The sequence below is a fragment of the Nerophis ophidion genome, linkage group LG26 (genome assembly GCF_033978795.1).
Source record: "Nerophis ophidion isolate RoL-2023_Sa linkage group LG26, RoL_Noph_v1.0, whole genome shotgun sequence".
Lineage (NCBI taxonomy): Eukaryota > Metazoa > Chordata > Actinopteri > Syngnathiformes > Syngnathidae > Nerophis > Nerophis ophidion.
Window position 1 is genome coordinate 20,831,612 of NC_084636.1, and position 5,633 is coordinate 20,837,244.

A 5,633-nucleotide genomic window follows, 5' to 3' on the forward strand; every position below is an offset into this window, starting at 1 on the left:
CTGGGAGGAGTTTCGATTTGAAAAAGGTGACGGGTTTTCACGAAAACTTTTATTTTGAAGGGGTAATTGCCAACTTCCTGTTGATTTTTTCTGCTAGCTGTCAATTATTAAAATGTAGGTCTAAGTAAGACCTACATAGAAGTGTTTGTTTCATGTCTTTCCGACATTCCTACCGGAAGTTACAAGCAGTTTTGTCTATGTTTTATTCCTGGAATCAGTTTTTTCTGTGTTTTATTCAAAAATTGCGCTAGAGCGCAATTTTGAGTTTTTTTTTTTTTTTTTTTCATTAGATTGTAATTTCTGCCAGTCCTGATGTGTCTGCCAAGTTTGGTGAGTTTTGAAGCATTTTAAGGGGGTCAAATTACAGCTCAAAGAGGCAAAAATTGCATTTTTTGTGAAAATTTGGCTTTGAATGGGTTTTTGAAAATTTTTTGTTGATTTTGGCCCCAGAAGATACAATTATGGAATTTCGGTCTAAGTCAGACCTACATAAAAGTTTTTGTTTCATGTCTCTACGACATTCCTAACGGAAGTTACAAGCAGTCTCTTTTTTTTTTCTTCCTAGGGGGCGCTATTGCGCAATTTTGATTTTTATGATTTGGCTACCTAATATGTTGGGAAGGCATGAAAGACCGACGTGTGTGTCAAATTTGGTGAGTTTTGAAATATGTTGAGAGGGTGAAATTGGGGCGCGACGGTGCGGAAGAAAGAAAGAAAGAATAATAATAAAACGCAGCAGATTCAATAGGGTCCTTGCATGGCAAAGGACATGGATGTCCTTTGCCATTGCAGGGCGGACCCTAATAATAATAATAATAAGAAACCTTACAGATTCAATAGGGTCCTTGCCTTAGCAAAGGACATGGATGTCCTTTGCTGGCAGGGCGGACCCTAATTAAAGCTGCAAGCAGCGTTGGTCGGGTCCGCCGTTGGCCGCCGCCGCCGTGTCCCGAGTCCCGATCTTAGTCAGACCAACATAGAGGTCTTTGTTTCATGTCTCTACGACATTCCTAACAGAAGTTACAAGCAGTTTTGTCTGGAAAAAGGTGACGGCTTTTTACAAAATTTTTATTTTGAAGGGGTAATTGCCAACTTCCTGTTGATTTTAACTGAAAGATGCCACCTATTAAAATGTAGGTCTAAGTGAGACATACATAGAGGTTTTTGTTTCATGTCAGTCCGACATTCCTACCAGAAGTTACAAGCAGTTTTATCCGTTTCCTCTTCCTAGGAGCAGTTTTTCTGTGTTTTTTTCAAAAATTGCAATAGAGCGCAATTTTGAGTTTTAAGGTTTGGTTTTTTCACTAGATCGCAATTTCTGCCAGTCCTGATGTGTGTGCCAAGTTTGGTGAGTTTTGAAGCATTTTAAGGGGGTCAAATTGCAGCTCAAAGAGGCAAAAATAGCATTTTTTTGCGAAAATTTTGCTTTGAATGAGTATTTGCAAGATTTCTGTTGATTTTGGGTATAGACATTTTTTATTGGAAATGTAGGTCTTAGTCAGACCTACACAGAGGTTTTTGTTTCATGTCTCTACGACATTCCTGACGGAAGTTACAAGCGGTTTGTTTTTGTTTTTTGCTAGGGGGCGCTAGCGCGCAATTTTAATTTTAGGGGTTTGGTTGCTTAATATGTTGGGGAGGGACACCGTACCGACGTGTGTGTCAACTTTGGTGAGTTTTGAAGCATGTTAAGGGGGTCAAATTAGGGTATTGTTTGTGTTGTATTCCTAGGGGGCGCTAGAGCACAATTTTGAGTTTTGGGGTTTGGTTTTTTCACTAGATCGCAATTTTTGCCAGTCCTGATGTGTGTGCCAAGTTTGGTGAGTTTTGAAGCATTTTAAGGGGGTCAAATTACAGCTCAAAGAGGTAAAAATGATATTTTTTTGGAAAATTTGCGCAGGGGTTCTTTGAAGGCGCGTAAAATCAAAACCTTAGAACTTATCACAACTTTGTCCGACCACTTTTTTTAAAAGGGTTCAATCTCTCTCCTGTGCGAGTTTGAAGCCGAAACGACAAACGCACTGGGAGGAGTTTCGATTTGAAAAAGGTGACGGGTTTTTACAAAACTTTTATTTTGAAGGGGTAATTGCCAACTTCCTGTTGATTATTTCTGCTAGCTGTCAATTACTAAAATGTAGGTCTTAATGAGACCTACATAGAAGTTTTTGTTTCATGTCTTTCCGGCATTCCTACCCGAAGTTACAAGCAGTTTTGTCTGTGGTTTCTTCCTGGAAGCAGTTTTTTCTGTGTTTTATTGAAAAATTGCGCTAGAGCACAATTTTGAGATTTTTTTTTTTTTTTTTTCATTAGATCACAATTTCTGCCAGTCCTGATGTGTGTTCCAAGTTTGGTGAGTTTTGAAGCATTTTAAGGCGGTCAAATTGCAGCTCAAAGAGGCAAAAATAGCGTTTTTTGGCGAAAATTTTGCTTTGAAAGGGTTTTGCAAAATTTCTGTTGATTTTAGGTATAGGAGTTTCTGATGGGGAATTTAGGTCTAGGTCAGTTCTACATAGAGGATTTTGTTTCATGTCTCTACGACATTCCTACCGGAAGTTACAAGCATTTTTTTTTTTTTTTTTCGTAGGGGGCGCTAGCGCGCATTTTTCATTTTTGGGGTTTGGTTGCTTAATATGTGTTTTTGCCAAGCCTTACCGATGTGTGTGCCAAATTTGGTGAGTTTTGAAGCATGGTCAGTGGGTCAAATTAGAGTTCGAAGCTGCGGAAGAATAATAATAATAATAATAATAATAATAATTAAAGCTGCAAGCAGCGTTGGTCGGGTCCGCCGTTGGCCGCCGCCGCCGTGTCCCGAGTCCCGATCTTAGTCAGACCTACATAGAAGTTTTTGTTTCATCACTCTACGACATTCTTAACAGAAGTTACAAGCAGTTTTGTCTGGAAAAAGGTGACGGCTTTTTACAAAACTTTTATTTTGAAGGGGTAATTGGCAACTTCCTGTTGATTTTAACTGAAAGATGCCAATTATCAAAATGTAGGTCTAAGTCAGACCTACACAGAGGTTTTTGTTTCATGTCTCTACGACATTCCTAACGGAAGTTACAAGCAGTCTGTTTTTTGTATCTTCCTAGGGGGCGCTATCGCGCAATTTTCATTTTTGGGGTTTGGTTACCTAATATGTTGGTCTGCCGCTCCATACCGATGTGTGTGTCAAATTTGGTGAGTTTTGAAGCATGTTAAGGGGGTCAAATTATAGATTTGCGTTTCTGGATGTTGTTGATAAATGGCTTTCGCTTGGCATTGTATAGCTTTAACTTGCACTTTGAAGCATTTTAAGGGGGTCAAATTTCAGTTCAAAGAGGCAAAAAAGGCATATTTAGCGAAAAATTTGTTTTGAAGGGGTTTTTGCCAACTTCCTGTTGATTATAGGTGTAGAAGTGTTTATTGGAAATGTAGGTCTAAGTCAGACCTACACAGAGGTTTTTGTTTCATGTCTCTACGACATTCCTAACGGAAGTTACAAGCAGTCTGTTTTTTGTCTCTTCCTAGGGGGCGCTAGCGCGCAATTTTCATTTTCGGGGATTGGTTGCTTAATAAGTTGGTCTGCCGCTCCATACCGATGTGTGTGTCAAATTTGGTGAGTTTTGAAGCATGTTAAGGGGGTCAAATTAGGGTGCGAAGGTGCGAGCGCGCCTCTGTTTCCTCTTCCTAGGAGCAGTTTTTTTTGTGTTTTATTCAAAAATTGCCATAGAGCGCAATTATGAGTTTTAAGGTTTGGTTTTTTCACTAGATCGCAATTTCTGCCAGTCCTGATGTGTGTGCCAAGTTTGGTGAGTTTTGAAGCATTTTAAGGGGGTCAAATTACAGCTCAAAGAGGCAAAAATTTACTTTTTTGCGAAAATTTTGTTTTGAAGGGGTATTTGCCAACTTCCTGTTGATTTTTGCTATAGAAGTGTTTTGTTGGAAATGTAGGTCTAAGTCAGACCTACATAGAGGTTTTTGTTTCATGTCTCTACGACATTCCCAACGGAAGTTACAAGCAGTCTGTTTTTTGTCTCTTCCTAGGGGGCGCTAGCGCGCAATTTTAATTTTTGGGGTTTGGTTACCTAATAAGTTGGTCTGCCGCTCCATACCGATGTGTGTGTCAAATTTGGTGAGTTTTGAAGCATGTTAAGGGGGTCAAATTAGGGTATTGTCTGTGTTGTATTCCTAGGGGGCGCTAGAGCACAATTTTGAGTTTTGGGGTTTGGTTTTTTCATCAGCTCGCAATTGTTGCCAGTCCTGATGTGTGTGCCAAGTTTGGTGAGTTTTGAAGCATTTTAAGGGGGTCAAATTACAGCTCAAAGAGGTAAAAATGATATTTTTTTGGAAAATTTGCGCAGGGGTTCTTTGAAGGCGCGTAAAATCAAAACCGTAGAACTTATCACAACTTTGTCCGACCACTTTTTTTAAAAGGGTTCAATCTCTCTCCTGTGCGAGTTTGAAGCCGAAACGACAAACGCACTGGGAGGAGTTTCGATTTGAAAAAGGTGACGGGTTTTTACAAAACTTTTATTTTGAAGGGGTAATTGCCAACTTCCTGTTGATTATTTCTGATAGCTGTCAATTATTAAAATGTAGGTCTAAGTGAGATCTACATAGAAGTTTTTGTTTCATGTCTTTCCGACATTCCTACCGGAAGTTACAAGCAGTTTTGTCTGTGGTTTCTTCCTGGAAGCAGTTTTTTCTGTGTTTTATTGAAAAATTGCGCTAGAGCGCAATTTTGAGTTTTTTTTTTTTTTTTTTTCATTAGATTGCAATTTCTGCAAGTCCTGATGTGTCTGCCAAGTTTGGTGAGTTTTGAAGCATTTTAAGGGGGTCAAATTACAGCTCAAAGAGGCAAAAATAGCATTTTTTTGCAAAAATTTTGCTTTGAATGGGTTTTTGCAAAATTTATGTTGATTTTTGCCCGAGAACATACTATTATGAAATGTAGGTCTAAGTCAGACCTACACAGAGGTTTTCGTTTCATGTTTCTACGACATTCCTAACGGAAGTTACAAGCAGTCTGTTTTTTTTTTTTCGTAGGGGGCGCTAGCGCGCATTTTTCATTTTTGGGGTTTGGTTTTTTTATTAGATGGCAATTTTCGCCAGTTCTGATGAGTGTGTGAAATTTGGTGAGTTTTGAAGCATGGTCAGTGGGTCAAATTAAGGTTCAAAGAGGCGGCGGAATAATAATAATAATTAAAGCTGCAAGCAGCGTTGGTCGGGTCCGCCGTTGGCCGCCGCCGCCACCGCCGCCGCCGTGTCCCGAGTCCCGATCTTAGCCAGACCAACATAGAGGTCTTTGTTTCATGTCTCTACGACATTCCTAACAGAAGTTACAAGCAGTTTTGTCTGGAAAAAGGTGACGGCTTTTTACAAAACTTTTATTTTGAAGGGGTAATTGCCAACTTCCTGTTGATTTTAACTGACAGATGCCACCTATCAAAATGTAGGTCTAAGTGAGACCTACACAGAGGTTTTTGTTTCATGTCAGTCCGACGTTCCTACCAGAAGTTACAAGCAGTTTTATCCGTTTCCTCTTCCTAGGAGCAGTTTTTCTGTGTTTTTTTCAAAAATTGCAATAGAGCGCAATTTTGAGTTTTAAGGTTTGGTTTTTTCACTAGATCGCAATTTCTGCCAGTCCTGATGTG